Source organism: Bos javanicus, chromosome 1 (genome assembly GCF_032452875.1).
Source record: "Bos javanicus breed banteng chromosome 1, ARS-OSU_banteng_1.0, whole genome shotgun sequence".
Taxonomy (NCBI): domain Eukaryota; kingdom Metazoa; phylum Chordata; class Mammalia; order Artiodactyla; family Bovidae; genus Bos; species Bos javanicus.
In genome coordinates this window covers 64,111,118-64,131,575 of record NC_083868.1, presented here as the reverse complement: position 1 = coordinate 64,131,575, position 20,458 = coordinate 64,111,118, and the positions used below count along the sequence as shown (strand labels likewise).

Genomic DNA, 20,458 nt, shown 5'->3' with positions numbered 1-20,458 from the left:
CAAGGGCTAATCTGGGGAAAAGCGGATGGTTGAGTTAGCCTTGGGCTCTAACTGCTGGCCCAGCGCTTCTCCTTAGGACCCCACTTGACTCTGTAACCGCATATGGGATTCCTATTTCATGCTGCCCATTTGGTTACACAGAATACTAGAAAAGGTCAGGATGCAATGAAACTGCTGTTGTTGCTTCACAAAGACATCTAAAAAAAACTGGATTTCCTTTTTTAACCATGAGTGCGTGATGGTGATGACTGCAGCCTTCTCCCACAGTTTCCTGACAGCGCCTTGACTTATGCCAAGGCGCCAACAGTTTCACCCACCACTGCTTCTGCACCATAAGTACAAATGTCAGCTCGGGCAAAAAGGCAGATAATACTTTACCAGTATTAAGAAAAAAGCTTGTACCTCTTGGACTTTCTGACAGGATCTTGGAGACCCCCATGGATCTATGGACTAGTCTTGAAATGCTGGTATAGTGTAATGAGATGTTAGTATTTTTTTTTTTTTGAAAAAAGTTGTAGACACAAATAGCTGTACAATTTTTCTATGTTATGGGGGATGGCATTAAATGGAGTATGTATGCATTTTAAAAAATAAATACTGTAAAATTCTTTGTTTTTGTATAAATTTTTAAATTATAAAAGTAGCATGTCTTAGCCGTAAAAATTCAAACAGTGCAGAAATGTTTAAGAATTGACTCAAACCCACCTCCACCCACTGAATTCTCTGCTTTTACTGTGCATTGTTCCAGGCCTTTCTTGAACCACAAACAAAGCCTGCAATGCGTATGCATTTTTTTTTGTAAATAATGCCATAATACTCTTCTGTAACTTATTTTTAAAACATAACAATTTAATATAGGTAGCTTACCACATCTATTACATGGTATCTTACCACATCTATTACATTATCCTTAGTGATTACTTGGTATTTCACAGCATGTATAATTTATTTAGCTGTTTCTCCATTATTGTATATTACTGTTGTTTCTTATTTTTCTTATATTAACTACGTAGCAGACATCTTTGGACATATAACCTATAAATTTGTGGAGAAATTTTTATAGTCTAGGTTGCCCAAAGTGAAGTTTTTTGGTTGTACACGTTTAGCATCACGTAAAAGTTTATGGGTTTGTAGAGTGAATTCAGCTCAGATCTGAATTCTTGACTTGTCACTTATTTGTTCTGTGACTTGGGGAATGTTACGATGTCCTGAGCTTGGGCTTGATCATCTTGTAAAGTGGAAATAACCTTCTCAGTGTGTTGGGAAGCACTAAATTAAATGAAATGACACATCTCTAAACTGTGTAGCGTGGTGCCTGGCAAGTAGAAAATGAAAATGCTTGGTTAGTGGCAGTTAGTCAGAAGGATTGCTAAACCCCAGTTCAAGTCAGGGAGCAAGAGCCCTAACCAGGGTTACCGGTGGAGGTGTGACCTGGGACCCATCAAACTGCTAGCTCTCCAGACCTGCTTGCTTTTGCAAAATGAGGGATTAGGTGGTTAGGTGATCTCTTCTTTTCCAGCTCTGTGTCCTCATGGTTCTTTAACTTGGCTCCCAAGTATTGAGAGTATCGGCAATAAAATAACCTGGAGAAAGCATATGACTGATGTTAACATATTTATAAAGCTTTTCCTAAAATAGTTTTTTTGACTTAGCATGCCCTCTCCCCCTATCAATTTAATAAGACTTTTTGGTGATACCTATTCTAGGAATTAAAACCATCTTCATGTGTTGTAGAAAGATTATAAAAAGTGGTTTCAAATATAAAGAATTATATTTTAAAATTAATTTCTGTTCACTTTAGCTCAGGCTGTGTACATACATCTTTATTTTCTTAAATCCTTTGTAGCATAGATAGGTATTGTATGTGCCAGGAGAGGGTGAGCTGTGAACAGACTCATGAAAAAACATTTTATCACAATCACTGTATCCTGATCCTTTAACTTGATTTTTAGGACCTTTCTCTGCTTTTATCGTATAATGACTGCTCTTGGTCTAAGCCAGGCATTTGTTGTTATTTAGTCCCCGAGTTGTGTCCAATTCTTTGTGACCCCATGGACTGTGGCTCACCAGGCTCCGCTGTCCATGGGATTTCCCAGGCAAGAGTGCTGGAGTGGTTTGTCATTTCCTTCTCCAGGGGTCTTCCTGACTCAGGGATTGAACCCACATCTCTTGTGTTGTCATGTGAATTCTTTATCACCGAGCCACCAGTGTCTAAAATGTATCTGGACTGGGTCACATGATGTATATAGACATTTTCGTAGTGCTGCTGTTGATTAAAAGTGAAAAGCTTGTGAGCTTTTAAAAAACAATGGGTTTTAGTCAAGGAGGTAGTGATGAAAGCTTTGGAGGGGTGTGGCTGGACATGTCCTAACTCTGACTTATGTCACTGATAGTGTTTCCCAGCTGTTCTTTGTGCATTTTCATGAAAGAGGATGTTTTTATGCAAAACCAGGTGGTCTCCCAAATGGACAGTTAGTCACATTGGCAGAACTTCCAAAATAATTATAAGATTTTGTAAACTCACTGCCCACTGTGTTTTCTTGGTATGATTTGTTTTCAGATTAATTTTTTTTCTGAAACTAAAACACGCTAGCAGAGAAGATTCTTAAGGTTTATCCTCCAAAATAGTTATAGAAACTTAAACATGATTCGTTGTCATAAAAATACTTGCTGAAAATGTGACTTTGAATTCTTGCTAATTTGTGATTTCATTGTTCTCAGAGCAAAGCATGTTTCAGTTGCCCTTTGATGTCTCCAGTTTCCATGTTAACATTTGTACTTCTTTGGACAAATATATTGTGCTTTTCCCTCCTCCCTTCCTAGTTACTTTGGATTCACGTGGTTGAGTTGTCTTTCTTATTAGTAAGAAAGTGTAATGTTGTGAGCCACAGGGAACTGGACCACTAAGGTCTCTTAGAGCCCTTTAATTCCATAATGTCCTTGATCTGACGAAGCCGCTCAGCAAATCTCTTCACAATTTCCACGACCAAGCCATCTGCCTGCATTGAAATAAATCAAATCTGCTTACTCCGTCAATGTCTAACGAGTTTTCTATAAACTGATGATGTTGACCATAAGCACGAAAATAATTTGCAATCTTGAGCACTTCCTCTTGAATTCTCATCCAAGATTCTCTTGACACAGTGGAAGTTGGCATGCCAGCTTTCTCTTTGACTTGAGTCGGAGGGTAATGGAGCTGTTCCCCCACTCCCTGTGGTGGTGTTACTCACTCAGGGACAGTGAATAGATTTCTTCTTTAGCTTTTCTACATCCAGGTTAAACTTGACAAAACCTGTGCTTCTCCTTCTACTTTATATATACTTGCTAATATAGAAATGTACACACAGTTATCTAATTTTACATGTTGCAGTTTGCATGCACACACACACTTATGTTTAAATCTCAGGCGGACTGATTTTGTATGTGGCTGAAGCTTCTGGTATTGTCTGCACCTTGGACAGTGTGGCAGCATCCCACTGGGCAAGTGTATAATCCCACGGCCTGTGCCTAGGCAATAATAATTATAATTATAATTTTTTTCACATCTGAGAACCACCAAATCTAGACCATTTCTTCTTAGTGTTCTTAATTTCTTGCTCTCCTTTCTTTCCTCACTACCTTCATTAATTTATATCCTTAAGTTTGCATTATTCTGACACTTTTCTAGTGGTTCTTTATTTCTCCTTTCTTCTCTTTGATCCATCCTTTATTCTGTGCCAGGTTGCTCTCCTGTCAAACACTGTTTTCATTATATCTCTCCCTTCCTTCGATAGCAATAACAATTGCATACTCTGAAAACCTTTGATACAGTCACTCAGCCTTTTCCTTTATGTGAGCTAAGTTTACAGTAGCTTCCTGCTTTCTTCTAACATGTCCCTGCTGCCTTTCTAAAATTTGCACTTTGTTCAGTCTGCTGAGGAATGATGACATACATAGTTATTTTGGGGATTATATTTCAAAGTTGCCAAAAGACAGCAGTGACCAGGACTAAAATTTTTTAAACCATAATATGCACAAAATAGTGTAGTAATACTGAGTAGTACTTAGTGAATTATCATAAGTCATATCATACTTAGGTAACCATCATCTAGATCCAAAGGCAGTGCATTGCCCATGTCCAGTAGCCCCCAGAGACCCTCTCAATCATCCTGCCGTTCCCTGCTCCCGCAAGGTAACCACTTTAAAAAAAATTTATTGAAAGTATAGCTGGTTTACAATGTTGTGTTAACTTCTCCCTACAGCAAAGTGACTGAGTTGTGCATGTGTATTCTTTTCGTTATTCTTTTCTACTGTGGTTTATCACAGGATATTGGCTGTACTTTCCTGTGCTGTACAGTGGGGCCTCGTCGTTTATCCATCCTGCGTTGGATAGTTTGCGTCTGTGAATTCCAAACTCTTGATCCTTCCATCTCCCATCTGTCCTCCCTCTTGGTAACTGCAAATCTATTCTTTATGTCTGTGAGTCTGTTTCTTTTTTATAGATACGTTCATTTGTGTCATATTTTAGATATATAAGCGATGTCATATGGTATTTGTCTTTCTCTTTCTGACTTTGCTTAGTATGATAATCTCTGGATCCATCCATGTTGCTACAAATGGCACGATTTCATTCTTTTCCATGACTAATACTCCAGTGTATATACCTCATCTTCTTTACCTGTTTATCTGTTGATGGGCATTTAGGTTTTTTTCATGTCTTGGCTATTGTGAATGGCGCTGCTTTGAACATAGGGTTGCATGTATCTTTCCAAAGTATAATTTTGTCTGGGAATATGCTTGGGCATGGGATTGCTAGGTCATAGGGCAACTCTCTTTTTAGTTTTTTGAAGTACCTCCACACTGTCTTCCATAGTGGTCGCACCAGTTTATATTCCCACCAACAGTTAGGAAGGTTTCCTTTTTTCCATATCTTCTCCAGCCTTTACTATTTGTAGACTTTATGATGATGGCTGTTCTGATTGGTGTGAGGTGATACCTCATTGTATTATTGATCTGCATTTCTCTAATAATTAGCAATGATGAGCATCTTTTCATGTGTCTATTGGCCATCAGTATAACTTCTTTGGAAAAATGTCTGTTGAGATCTTCTTCCAATTTTTTGATTGAATTGTTTTTTTTTTTTTTTTGTTATCAGTTTGTATGGGCTGTTTGTATGTTTTGGAAATTAAGCCCTTGTTGGTCATATCATTTGCAGGTGTTTTCTCCCAGTTTGTAGGTTGACCTTTTTTGGTTGTTGTTGTTAATGGTTTCCTTTGTTGTACAGAAGCTTATACATTTGATTAGGTCCCATTTGTTTATTTTTGCTTTTATTTCTATTACTTTTGGAGATGACAAAGGTAACCACTTTTTGACTTCTAATACCAGAAATTAGTCTGTTTTTAAAATTTATATAAGTAGAATAATTCTTATTTAGTATGTGTTCCTTTGTGTCTGCCTTTGAAAATTCACCACTGATTATGTGATTTATCCACACTGCTACATGTAGCTGTAATTTCTTCACCTCTGTTACAGTATAGCACTTCAGTGCGTGAATATACCACTATATGGATTTATCCGTCCTACTGCTTATAGATGTTTGGGTGGTTTCTAGTTTTGACAATGAACAACACTGCTGTGAACATTCTTGTATGTGTCTTTGGATACATAATCAGAGTTAGGAATACACCTAAGAAACAAATTGCACATATTCAGCCTTAGTAGGTACTGCCATTTTCCCAAAGTGACTGTGCTGATCTTTACACCCTCCTAGCAGTTTATCCATTTTCTCTACATCCTGGTGAATATCAAGTATTGTCAGCTTGTTTTACTTTAGTCATTCTGATGGGCAAATAAAGGTATCACACTGTGTGTGCCTAGTGTGCAGGTATTTTGTACTTGGCTGATTACTAATGAGGTTGCTCACCTTTTCTCCTTCTTACTGGCCATTTAGGTATCTTCTTTTGTGAACTGTCTGTTCAAGTCTTTTGCCAGTTTTAAAAAAACAGCTTTGTTGAGATATAATTAGCATACCATATTTTTTACTTGTTTAAAGTATACAGTGATTTTTGGTGTATTACATTGGTAATTTTTAGGAATTGTGGTAAAATGTTAAATTTAAATTTTAAATTGCCAACATCTGTTGGATCATAGAAAAAGCAAGGGAATTCCAGAAAAACTTCTGCTTCATTGACTATGCTAAAGTATTTGACTCTGGATCACAACAAACTCTGGAAAATTCTTAAATAGATGGGAATATCCGACTGACCACCTTCAGTTCAGTTCAGTTCAGTCGCTCAGTCGTGTCAGACTCTTTGTGACCCCATGAACTGCAGCACGCCAGGCCTCCCTGTCCATCACCAACTCCCGGAGTTCACTCAAACTCACGTCCATCAAGTCAGTGATGCCATCCAGCCATCTCATCCTCTGTCGTCCCCTTCTCCTCCTGCCCCCAATCCCTCCCAGCATCAGGGTCTTTTTCAAGGAGTCAACTCTTCACATGAGGTGGCCAAAGTACAGGAGTTTCAGCTTTAGCATCATTCCTTCCAAAGAACACCCAGGACTGATCTCCTTCAGAATGGACTGGTTGGATCTCCGTGCAGTCCAAGGGACTCACAAGAGTCTTCTCCAACACCACAGTTCAAAAGCATCAATTCTTCGGCTCTCAGCTTTCTTCACAGTCCAACTCTCACATCCACACATGACCACTGGTAAAACCATAGCCTTGACTAGACGGAACTCTGTTGGCAAAGTAATGTCTCTGCTTTTGAATATGCTATCTAGGTTGGTCATAACTTTCCTTTCAAGGAGTAAGAGTCTTTTAATTTCATGGCTGCAATCACCATCTGCAGTTATTTTGGAGCCCGCCAAAATAAAGTCTGACACTGTTTCCACTGTTTCCTCATCTATTTCCCATGAAGTGATGGGACTAGATGCCATGATCTTAGTTTTCTTAATGTTGAGCCTCGTATCCTGAGAAACCTGTATGCAGGCCAAGAAGTGACAGTTAAAACTGGTTCCAAATTGGGAAAGGAGTACGTTAAGGCTGTGTATCATCACTCTGCTTATTTAACTTATATGCAGAGTACACCATGCAAAATGCTGGACTGGATGAAGCACAAATTGGAATCAAGATTACTGGGAGAAATATCAACAACCTCAGATATGCAGATGATACCACTCACATGGCAGAAAGTGAAGAGGAATTAAAAGGCATCTTGATGAAAGTGAAAGAGGAGAGTGAAAAAGCTGGCATAAAACTCAACATTCAAAAAGTGAAGATCATGGCATCTGGTCCCATCACTTCATGGTAAATAGATGAGGAAACAGTGACAGACTTTATTTTCTTGGGCTCCAAAATTGCTCTGTATGGTGACTGCAGCATGAAATTAAAAGACACTTGCTCCTTGGAAGAAAAGCTATGACAAACCTAGACAGTGTATGAAAAAGCAGAGACATCACTTTGCCAGCAAAGGTCCATATAGTCAAAGCTATGGTTTTTCCAGTAATCATGTCTGGATGTGAGAATTGGACCACAAAGAAGTCTGAGCACTGAAGAACTGGTGTTTTCAAATTCTTTTCCAGAATTGGTGCTGGAGAAGACTCTTGAGAGTCCTTTGGACAGCAAGGAGATCAAACCAGTCAATCCTAAAGGAAATCAACCCTGAATATTCATTGGAAGGACTGATGCTGAAGCTCCGATACTTTGGCCACATGATGCTAACTCATTGGAAAAGACCCTGATGCTGGGAAAGATTGAGGACATAAGGAGAAGGGGACTACAGAGGCTGAGATGGTTGGTTGACATCACCGACTCAATGGACATGAGTTTGAGCAAATTCGGGGAGATAGTGAAGGACAGGGAAGCCTGGCATGCTGCAGTCCATGGGGTTGCAAAGAATAGGACACAACTAAGCGACTGAACAATTGGAGAAGGAGATGGCAACCCACTCCAGTATGCTTGCCTGGAGAATCCCATGGAGGGAGGAGCCTGGTAGGCTACAGTCCATGGGGTTGCAAAGAGTCGGATATGACTGAGCGACTTCACTTAAGCGACTGAACAATAGCAAACCATTTTGCTATTCAGTGTGCAATTCATTGGCATTAAGCATTTCCACAGTGTTGTGCAGCCATCATCACTGTCTATTTCTAAAACATTTTTATCATCCCAAACAGAAATTCAATAAATATTAAATAATAGCTGCCTATTCCTGCTTCCCCCAGGCCCTGGTAACATCTGATCTATTTAGATATATTTGAATTTGCCTATTCTAGGTATTTCATATAGGTGGCTGCTGCTGCTGCTGCTAAGTCGCTTCAGTTGTGTCCGACTCTGTGCGACCCCGTAGATGGCAGCCCACCAGGCTCCCTGTCTCTGGGATTCTCCAGGCAAGAACACTGGAGTGGGTTGCCATTTCCTTCTCCAATGCATGAAAGTGAAAATTGAAGTTGCTCAGTCGTGTCCGACTCTTCTCGACCCCATGGACTGCAGCCTACTAGGCTCCTCCGCCCATGGGATTTTCCAGGCAAGAGGACTGGAGTGGGGTGCCATTGCCTTCTCCTCATATAGGTGGAATCATACAGTATTTGTCCATTTGTGACTGACTTTCTTCACTTAGCATGATTTCAGAGTTCATCCATGTTGCAGCAGGTATCAAAACTTCATTCCTTTTAAGGCCTGAGTAATATTTCATTGTTATATATATGCTACTTTTGTTTATTTACCTTTTGACAAACCCTTGGGTTTTTGCCAGTTTTTAAACTTTGAAAGTCTGTGTGTCTTTTTTTCCCCTTGATTTGTATAGGTTTTAAAAATACTTTTGCTGAAATACAGGCACTTTATTGGTTATATGGGTCACAAAATCTTTTACCTGTGATTTGCGTTTTCACCTTCATACTTTAGTGTCTTTTAAAGAACAGTTCTTGATTGTAATTTATTAGGTTTTGACCCGTTTTTCTTTTTGACTAGCACTTTTTGTGTCTTTGGTAAGATATCTTAGCCTGTGATCTTTTAAAATCTGTATTGCTTATCTTTTATATTTTGACCTGTAGTCCCCCGAAATTGGTTTTTCATGTGTGTGATGAGAATTGGGAGTCAAGAATTAAAGCTTACTTTTTGTGGTAGTTTACTTTTTTACATTTATGTCTAGTCTTCTTGGTTAAATAAGTGCTTTGAGTTGGTCTTATATTTCATTTTACCTCCAGGAACCAACATATTGCCTTGCACCTGGTAAGAGATAAGTAAATGCTTATTAATAATGGTCAGGTTGTAAAGGCTCATTTCCCAAAAGACACAAAGGGACCTATACAGAACAGTATGAAATGTAACTTTCTTCTTAAACTTGTTGTTGTTTAGTTGCTAAATCATGTCTGACTCTTTTGTGATCCCATGGACTATAGCCCACCCAGATCCGCTGTCGTGGGATTTCCGAGGCAAGAATCCTGGAATGGGTTGCCGTTTCCCTCTCCAGGGGATCTTCCTGACCCAGGGATTGAACCCACATCTCCTGCAGACAGGCAGGTTCTTTGCCACTGAGTCACCAAGGAAGCCCACTTCTTCTTAAATAGCATTCATATATTAATTTCCTCTTTATAGCATTAATTTCTTCTCACTGTTTTTTGGAGACCTATCTCCCTCTTCCTCCTCTGTTGCTATCTTTGCCATCGTCTCATCCTTCTCCTTCATTAATACCATCCTCAACATCTGGAACTGAAGTTGAGTTCTAAATCTTGCAATCTTAATTTCCCCATTATGTAGTAGTCTCCTTTTAAGATATTAATTTTAGTTTTATAATAGTATTTTATATTGTTGAGTACCTTGCATCATAACAATGTCACCTTCCATTTGTTTTGTCCCAGGAATTTTAATCCATGGTCCAAAAATTGTTTTCAGAGATGTCACAGAAATTTTTGTGTTGTGTTTGGTATTCTCAGTGAGAATATCTCAGCCTTTAAAAGTTTATTCTTTAATTTTCCAATAAACTGTTTGTAAGCCCATGCTATGTACACCACTGTACTTAGGCATTGTGGGTCATACAGAGTATTCGATATGGTACCTGGTCTTAAAGAACCTAACACACGTGTTCAGTTCAGTTCAGTTGCTCAGTCGTGTCGAACTCTTAGTGACCCCCTGGACTTCAGCACACCAGGCCTCCTGTCCGTCACCGACTCCCAGAGTTTACTCAAACTCATGTCTATTGAGTCGGTGATGCCATCCAACCTTCTCATCCTCTGTCGTCCCCTTCTCCTCCCATCTTCAATCTTTCCCAGCATCAGGGTCTTTTCAAATGAGTCAGTTCCTCGCATCAGGTGACTGAAGTATTGGAGTGTCAGTTTCAACATCAGTCCTTCCAGTGGATATTCAGGACTGATTTCCTTTATGATGGACTGGTAGCTATGGTTAGAATTGTAAGCAAAGTTACAGCTTGGAGATTTATGTGAATCAGAAAAGGAATAATTGTGGAACACATCAGAATCAGGTGAGGAACTGAAGTACAGATATATGTAGTAAAGTGTCAAGTGGAAGAAGATAGAGGCCGTGTGCACTGCTCATCTGGTCTTCATCCCAGTTGATGAGGCAGAACACCTTTGTTTTTTCTGCACTTAGCAGTTTTTAAAGAGAAAAAGCAAAAAACAGGCTTATTATGGTTCAGGCATCTGAGGATAGAAAGATTAAAAAGTATACAGTCTAGTCTTTAGGACTCTGTGAGTTTAGTCTAAAAGACAACATGATTGAGCTCATTATTATTTAATTGTTACATTAATGGTATGAATGCAGTCTTGTCTTCTCAGTCCTCATTGTTTTGACACACCAAGTCATTTGCCTAGGTGGTGTGGTTCTTGGGATCTGCCAGCTCTGCAGCCAGCCACCTTGAACATGCACTGGGGTGATGGCTTGGAGGCTTTGGCAGAAGGCAGGTGGCCTCTGAGGTGGTGCTCCTGGTTCCCAGGGGCCTGCATGAAGTGTGAGAGAGACCTCGTAGTGCTTGTGCACCCTGGCGAGGGGACCATAGAGGTCCTAGGTTAGAATGAAGAGATCTGTAGGGATTTCAGCATCAGAGACAAGTGACCAGTACCCCTGTGTAAGGATGAGAACCAGCACATACCCAACACTGTTCCCCATTCAGCACCACCACTGGGAAGAACACCCCGCAGAGCACCAGTCTTAACCTGCTACTCCTAGACTAATAAGCAGTGAGTTAAGATACTTTATGGGAGAGAGGCCAGTAAAGACCCAGAGGACTTTGTGTGGCTGTGAGGGTCAGCTCTCTTCTCTGCCATGGGGTAGTTTGAGAACTCTCTCCTTCATGCAGTCAGATAGCATCTTGAAGAAAAGCAGGATGAGGGGAAGGAAATTTAAGACTGGGCCTTTATGTGAGCCATCTAAAAGAGACATCTGTAAGATTACTTAAAGAAGTTGTTCAGATTATTAGGTCAGCCTTAGAGGAGTAGATTGGGCTGAATTTGGTTACTCCCTTCATGCCCACTATCCATCCTGTTTTGGGGTGAGTTGTTGGGAGGTGAGAAGTGGTAAGAAGATCATATCAGTTTGAGAGAAAATAGACTTTTTTTTTGCATATGCTTGTTTATTAACAAACACAAATTTACTTATTGCTGTCCTCTTGATAACATTAGGTTTAGATGCGTGGCCAATCCCACAGAATCTAATGGCCTCCTCTGGCCAGATGCGCTGGTATTGAGCTTTGTCCTAGTTTTTAACTTAAGCTGATGTACCAACATGGTAGCAAATGTGTAAGCAATTGCAGGAACCATACTACAGTGGTTTATTGAATCTCAATAAATGATCTTTAGTTTGAAGAAAAGCCTCTTTATTTGCTTGATCACTTGGAGTGCTTTTTAAAAATACTTGGATTTGGCAGGCTTTTTGGATACTGAGGTGCCCACAGTGAACTGAATGTGGTTAAACAGCTTGGAACGTTGGAGCTGAATAGGCTCTGGGCACATGTGCCAAGGGGTAGCAAGCCAAGCCGTCCTGTCTCCAGAGCCAGCCCAGCCAGGCTTCAGCTCTGCTGCTCTACCACTTCTGGATGCCTCTCTAAGTCAGCACGTTTCTCCTGCTTTTCACATCCAAGTTTCCAGTCTAGATGTCAAGTTTCCATTAAAGTCGTGGCTGCCATGATTGGGGACCCTGTGCCATGTGCCAGTGCCCAGGCATTTTAGGTATGTTTACTTGGTGATCCTTAAGACAAGCCTGTGAAATAGATGAATATTAACCCTGTTTCCAAGCAAGAAAGTTGATTGTGTGGTTGGAGAGTGAATGAATTTCAGTACCTAAAAGAGTAAGTGCCTAGAAGAGTAAGTAAGATAATGTCTAAAGTGCCTAGTGCTGTGTCAGGCTCAGACAGTGACTGGATTACATTTTCTATTTTAAACTGAATTTGTGGTGGTTTTGTCCCAATCCTGCGACCTCACTGGACAAGAATTTGGGGAACATCTATTTGAGCTGTTTGAGCAGGACTTTGAGCATGCTTTAGAACCTAACTAAGCATGCGGAGATTATGGTGCTCCAGCCTGTGAAAGTCAAAATGAAACCTAAACTGTGAAGCAAGAGTAAGCAAGTCCAACACAGCTGTTTTTTTTTCCTTCAAGAGGACTGCTTTAATCTTTGCTCTCATGTATCAGATACGAGCCTTAAAAACCCCTTTTTCTGCCTCCTTCCCTCTGTCTCTCTCCTCTTCTACCTTGCTGGTGCCTTATGTATTTGCTTGGTGTGCCTGGTGAATAGTACAGCATGAGCCGTAAGAGAGTTTAGAACTTTGTTTTTATGTATTTCACATAAGTTGGCATGATGGAAGATTTGTAAGTTCTCAAATTCAAAGGGGAATGATTGAAAAACTATTATTCCAAGAAGAAACTATGCTTGGCCTGTGGGTTAGACACTGCAGCTGGTAAAAGTACACAACTCCGCTCCTGCCTGCATTGAGTTGACAGTTTCTAAGGAGGGGAGGGAGGAAACATTTTTTTGAATGCTTACTAGATACTCACCCTTCAAATATACAGGATATAATTAATCTTTACCACACCCTTGAATATTTCCATTTTATAAACAAGGAAAGGTTAAATAAGGCCACAGCTCTTACGTCTTTGGTATCCAAAACCTACCCTCTTCTCACTTCAGGAAAAGGAGAGCAAGAAAACACAGTCATTTCAGCTTGAAATCCCCTTTTCTGCTCTTCCTTCTGGGCCTGGAAAATAAGGCTTGCGCTTCCGGACCCAGGTTGGATGTCACCTCCCATGTGGTCTCCTAGAGTTGGCTTTTTCCCTCCCTAAATCCGTAGCGTGTTGTTCAGACTTCAGCCCATCCTGTTATCCTGGTCTCTGTAATCTGCACACTCACTTCTTTGTTTTACTCTCTTCCTTCCTTACCTTTAGGCACTGCGCCTGGCACACAGCCAGTGCTTAATAGATATTTGCTTTATAAAAACTAAGTGATGATTGTACAGTTCAAGCTATACAGACAACTGAACTTCCGAGAGACATTATGGAGCAACTGGGAACTAGCAGTCTCTCTCTGCATCTGAGAAGGATTTAGCTGAGCCCAGGGGAGGCGGGGCCCAGCGGCTTGGGGAGGGTGGGAGTGAGGGGGGGCAGCCTTGGAAGTGGTCCCATGTAGAGGAGCATGGCTGGCTCCTGTCAGGAAGCAACGTGAGTTAAATTTGGATGCCACATTTATTATTTCAGCTCTTTGAAAACTGCTCCTAATGGTATCTCTTTTCTTTTGTTTCCTCAAAATTAATTATCTTTTTGTAGCTATGGCAACTCATTTGAAACTCTATTATGCTTGTAATCTGTACCCATTGAACTATTTGCTTCAGCATTCTAAACATTTTCCTGCATAGTCAATAGTTCTATATTTACAGCGTTCTCTTCCTTCTGGTGAAAATTGGCTTTTCCCTTTAGATTTCTAAAGATGATTTAAAAAAGAATTAGGAATGACAGCCCGACTAATAAATTACCATAAATGACCATCATCTTTGTCACTAACATTCATGCCATCATCTGCTCCTACTGGCATATTTCTAGGCTGTCTTTACTTTGAGGAGCTTTGAACGCGTGGCACACTCCACCCTGGTTTCCCTGATTTCCCTAGTTCTTAGGGCCCCTGTACCCTCACCCTTGGGAGTCACCTCCCACCCTCCCTTGCGGGCTCCAGCAGTCCAGCGGGACACCCTTTGTGCCTCCTGCCTAGCTTTGGTCCAACTGGTGACACCGTGTGTGTGTGTGTGTGTGTGTGTGTGTGTGTGTGTACTTGTTCTCTTCCCTTGCGCTGTTCATTCTGTTGCTAGCCTTCCCAGCTCAGCCTTTCTCCTGGTCTCAGACAACTTATCTTTTAATGTTCCGCCTGCAGGACTTTCGCACCTGCAGCCCAGCTCTTGTGGGTAGACTAGATGGTCAGAGGGTTCCCTGTTTCCTTCTCTTCTTAGGTCAAGTTTGTTTAGCCTTCAAATCTTTTTCTTCATTGGAATGTGAGGCACAAAACAACTCTACCATTGAGTGGCTGACTTAGATGAAGAGATGGCCCTAATGCATGTGGTGCCTAGAAAGAATCTGTAACACTGAGTCCCCGTGTCGTCTTAAAATGCCTGTTCACTTATAATGCATTGGTAGGCTAGGAATAATGTATTAATAACTGACAGAGACAGAAATTATGTTAAGAACTGCAGTCTCCTGTCTCCTTAAGTCACAGTAAACATGCTTTTTTAAAGCTTTTATGACCTTGTGATTGGTGTTTGCATCCTCCCAACAGATCAGTTTTCTTAGTGAAGTTACACAGTGGAGGTGGTTACAGTCTGTGCTGGGTCTCTGTCTCTGAAACACTTGGAGTTGTGTTAGATAAGCTGGATCTTAACATAAGAATTTGAAGCTGACTCCTATTAGTTGTATGGTTTGTATCTCTAATTAAGTGGCTCCCTGTTGCTAAGAGCAGTAATAAAAATGTTAACAATTTCGTCTGAGACTGTTATTGCTATAGTATTACTTATACCACAGTAGCTTATGCTGGGAAGATATTCAAGAAAGGTTTATGGACCCAGAAAATGGTTATTTCTCTGAGAAATAAGCTTAGGGGGCTTTATCAACAGTTATAGCCGATGTTTATCACCAGTTGTAAACAGCATCCTGGATAATGCTTGTTTCTCTTGTCCTTTTACCTTATTTTTTGTACTTTAGAAATGTAAAATCATTGTTTCATTTGTGTTTATTTTAAAAATACTTTTAAGTTGTTTTAGTATTTGCTGAATACTTACCTTCCAACATATGTGACATATACTTTAATGGTAATAAAAAAGCATATAAATAAATACTGATTGATCTGCTTTCGGGTTTACTATTGAACGTTTCATACTAGAAGGGGAAACTTCTTATGCTTGCAGGGGCTTTTTGAGAACATTTCTGCAGCTGTCTTACAGTCCCAGAGTGGTAGATCCAGAAAGCATCATCAGGCCCTCGTTTCTCGTCTTTGCTCACCTCTTTCTTCCTTCCCCTCCTGCCTCTATTCTGGCACTATTCAGGTTGTATAATAAGGAACAGTAAAGTGTAAGTGGCAGAGTTGAGACCAGAATCTAGGTTAATGCTCATTCCAATAAAGGCCAAGCAATATTTCAGTTACTTTTTCTGTCTTTTCATGCTAATTTTAGCTGCTATAAGGTCAAACATCATGACTTCCTAGTGTCTATCTCTATCACACCACCACCTCAACAAAATATTATACGAGAAAATTGTACATATACCATGAGTGTACACAGGTGTGAATAAATAGCACATGTGTTTGTGTGATTGTGGTAGGGTCATTTAAACACAATGGAGGTGTTGTGTGCACTATATATAAATGTACATATATGTGTGTCTGTATATATATTTATTGTATATATATATATTAGATTCCCCGCCCTTAGCTAGTATTATGCTTCTGTCATGTCTTCCTATTCTAGACTGGGTAAGAGGAAGCAGACAAGAAAATACGCAAATTTCATTTCAGAATCTGTAGCAGCTGGAGTGAACGTCAAACAGATGGGCTTTTCCACCCTGATTATCCTAACTTCCTAAATTTAGAAATACATGCTTTAAAAAAATGTAAATTACCCGAGGGGGTGGTGTAGCACATGCCAGGCAGTGCTAACGAGTGCAAATAGATGTCATCTGCTGACTTAGATGAATCTCATCTCCACTTCTGGGTCTCTGTTATTTCATTCCCTTTGGATTTGTTTTATGTCACTGCTTCCCTTTCTGAAAGTGTAGCGTCAAGCCTATTTTCACATATAGGTGAATATTATTTTAAAATGGTGAAATTTATATAGTGTCTTAAACCAAAACAGTGTTTAATCTGTCTCATTACTCAAAATTCTTTCTAACTAGTGGGAAAGGATAGGAAAGAGATGTTAGATGAGCAGTTTCTTGTGTCTTAACTTTGCAGCTAATTAGCCAGGTGAATGTGGACAAGATACTCTGCCATCAAATGGGTGAACTGGCCTCAGTGGTCTCTGAACATACCTTTCAGTTATAATGTTCTTTGTTTCTGAAAATTATCTGTATCTAAATTATTTTGTGCAGTGTTGTGGCCAAAAAATCTAGCTCAGTGCCTGGCAGATAATAGGTATTTAATAAACATTATCAAAAGAATCAATACAGTCTTACATTTTCAATTTACAAAATTCATTGGGCAAATTATTTCAGAGCTAAGTGTTTTATAGCCACCCTGTCCCTATTAGAATAACTGTATATATTTCTTTTCCTGTGTCTTATAGCTGAGGAGATCAGCAGTCATCCAGGAACATAAAAAGCAATATCCAAATATGTGAGGAGGTTTGAATATACACATAACCTCCATTGGAATGTGAGTTGAATGGGGAATCATATGCCAATGGCAACCCACTCTAGTGCTCTTGCTTGGGAAGTCTCATGGACGGAGGAGCCTGGTGGGCTGCAGTCTATGGGGTCGCGAAGAGTCGGACGTGACTGAGTGACTTCACTTTCACTTTACACTTTCATGCACTGGAGAAGGAAATGGCAACCCACTCCAGTGTTCTTGCCTGGAGAATCCCAGGGACCGGGGAGCCTGGTGGGCTGCCATCTATGGGGTCGCACAGAGTCGGAAATGACTGATGTGACTTGGCAGCGGCAGCAGCCTTATTAACTCTAGCTTCCCTCCCACACACCACAGAGAAATGGCTTTTAAAAGTTTACTTAGGGTATTTTTGGTATGGAATGGAACATGATTTATTTCTTTAGCTTGGTTGAGGTAATTACAGCCTTTACTGAACCACGATTTTATGGAAGGTGGTAAGATGGTGCGTTGCCTGTGATTAGGTCACTCATCTTACTGTAGAAGCTGAGTGGACATTGATTTTTTTTTTTTTAAATCCACTTTGATATGGTACAGTTTGAGTACAAAAATCTGCATCCATTTTAAAGTATACAGTTCGATGACAGTTGTATATATCTGTGGACCCGCCACTGAAGTCAGGAGATGGAACATTTCTACTGCCCCCTGTAGATTGTCTGTCTCGTTTTGCATCCCTCCCTCTCCCCCTCTGTCTCTTGCCTCAGGAAACCACTGGTCTGCTTGCTGCCACTGTGTATAGGTGTGCATTTTCCGGGATTTTTGTAAATGGGATTAAGCAGTATGTGCTCCTTTGTGGCTAGATTCTTTCACTCAATGTGGTAATTTTGCCATGTGGTTGCATGCATCGATTTGTTGCTTTTTATTGCTGAGTGGAACCCTTTTGCAGGGATATACTACAACTTGCTTTTCCACTCTCCTATGGAGGAACATTTGAGTTATTTTCCAGTTTGGGGGCTATCCTTGTATGAATCTTTGTGTGAACACAGTCCTTTGGGGTAAATAATTTTTAGTGGAGCGGTTGATGTTTAGCTTTCTAAGGAAACTGCCAAACTGTTTTCTAAAGCAGTTGAGTCTTTTTTTTTTTTTTTTACCCCAACTGCTAGTGTGTGAGAATTTTAGTTGTTTTCCATTATTGCCAATACTTGTTATGGTCAGTGTTTTAAAATTTTAGCCATTCTGGTGGATGTGGAGTGTGTTCTCATGGTTTTAGTTTGTATTTCCACGATGACTAGTGATGTGAGCATCTCTTCATTTGTTTAACAGTCATTTGTGTCATTTCTTTAGGGAAGTGAAAGCGAAAGTCTCTCAGTCGTGTTTGACTCTTTGCAACCCCAAGGACTGCAGTCACGTCTGACTCTTTGCCACCCAAAGGACTATACAGTCCATAGAATTCTCTAGGCCAGAATACTGAAGTGGGTAGCCTTTCCCTTCTCCAGGAGATCTTCCCAACCCAGGGATCAAACCCATTTGTATTATTTCTTTAGGGAAATGTTTGTTCAAATTCGATTGACAATTTTTAAAAAAGGGTTTTTTTGTCTTGAGTTTTAAGAGTTATTTGTATACTCTGGATACCATCTTTTTTTTCAAATATAAGTATTTTGAATATTTTTTGCCTTTTTGTGGATTGCTTTTTTACTTTATTAGTGGTGTCTTTTGAAGAGCAGGTTTTAATTTTGAAAAGCCCTCTATAATTTTTTTCTTTTATAGTTTCTGTGTTTTGTGTCCTATCTGAGAAATGTTTACCAAAAGTTGCAGGTGTTTTCTCCTATGTTTTATCTATGAGACTTATAGTTTTAGCTTTTACATAAATGTCTGTGTAATACTTGGAATTGATTTTTGTAATTCAAGGTGAGTTAAAGGTAGATATTCATTTTTTTTAAATGCAAATATTCAGTTGTTCCCAATACTTTTTGTTTAAATGATGTTCTTTTCCTCTGTTGAATTATCTGATATCCTTATTATTTCTTTCACTCTATTTAATTAGTCTTTGCTCTTCTTTTCCTAGCTTCTTTCAGTGGAACCTTAAGTTACTATTTTAGAACTTTTTTCCTCTCCAACATAGGCAGGTATAGCTTTAACTACTTCCTAGTTAAAGGAGTAATTTAACTAGGCTAAACTCTCTGGCTTCTAAACTGCAGGGCTTCTTATTGCAGTAGCATCTCTTGTTGCAGAGCAGGGGCGCGTGGACTTTGTAGTTGTGGCACGTGGGCTCAGTAGTTGCAACTCCCAGGCTCTAGAGCGCAGGCTTGATAGTTGTGGCCTACAGGCTTGGTTGCTCCACACCATGTGCGATCTTCCTGGACCAGGGATCAAACCTGTGTCTCCTGCATTGGCAGATTCTTTACTGTTGAATTATCAGGGAAACCATTCCTTTTAAACTGATTGCAACTTGTTTTGTAGGGAAACACATACTAGCTTTTGGCAAATGTACAATGTGCATTTGAAAATAATGTATATTTTGAAATTATTGGAGGTCATGGTGGTTGATAATGCTGTTCCAATCCTCTTTTTTTAATTATTAATATTTTGTTATCTCTTTCAATTGCTGAAAGATGGGTGTTAAAATCTTCTATTGTTGTGGAATTATTTGTTTCACTTTAGTTCTGTCTGTTTTCGCTCATGTGCTTTTAATGTCTGTTATGAGGCTCTTACACACTTAGATTATGATGTCCTCCTGATCAGTTAGCTCTTTTATAATTATTATGCATCGTCCCTCTCTATCTTTGGTTATATGTTTTGTCTTTAAGTCTATTCATGTAGTATTACTGTATCTCCTTGAGACTTCTTATACTTGCTATTTATTTATATGGTGTGTTTTCGCCATTGATTTATTTACAGTCTATCTGTGTCTTCATATTTAACACATGTCTCTTGGAGGTAGCATGTAGGTGTGTCTTGCTTGCAGTGTATTCTGATGATTATCTGTTGTGCATCCTTGCTAAGCTGCTCAATTGTGTCTTACTCTCTGCAACCACACAGAGTGTACCCACCAGGCTCCTCTGTCCATGGGACTTTTCAGGCAAGAATACTAGAGTGTATTGCTATTTCCTCCTCCAAGGGATCTTCCCGAGCCAGGGATCAAACCCATGTCTCAGGCATCTCCTGCATTAGCAGGCTAATTCTTTACCACTGGGAATCTGGTAATCCCACTTGTGAGCTATTCTTCTTTACATAATTCTTTTTTTGGTGATTGCTCTAGAGATTATAATATACATCCTTAACTTGTTGTGGTACATTTAAATTTAATATTGTACCATTTTACCTACAATATAAAATCCTTCAGTTCAGTTCAGTTCAGTCGCTCAGTCGTGTCCGACTCTCTGCGACCCCATGAATTGTAGCACGCCAGGCCTCCCTGTCCATCACCAACTCCTGGAGTTCACTCAGACTCGCGTCCATCGAGTCAGTGGTGCCATCCAGCCGTCTCATCCTCTGTCGTCCCCTTCTCCTCCTGTCCCCAATCCCTCCCAGCATCAGAGTCTTTTCCAATAAGTCAACACTTTGCATGAGGTGGCCAAAGTACTGGAGTTTTAGCTTTAGCATCATTCCTTCCAGAGAAATCCCAGGGCTGATCTCCTTTAGAATGGACTGGTTGGATCTCCTTGCAGTCCAAGGGACTCT

The 20,458-nt window shown here is 40.0% G+C and overlaps 1 protein-coding gene across 2 annotated transcripts in view; it reads left to right on the top strand.

Annotated features, from left to right (window-relative positions):
* Positions 1-20,458, top strand: part of IGSF11 (immunoglobulin superfamily member 11) — a 140,103-nt gene that overhangs the window by 10,058 nt on the left and 109,587 nt on the right. The gene's annotated exons all lie outside the window — the stretch shown is intronic.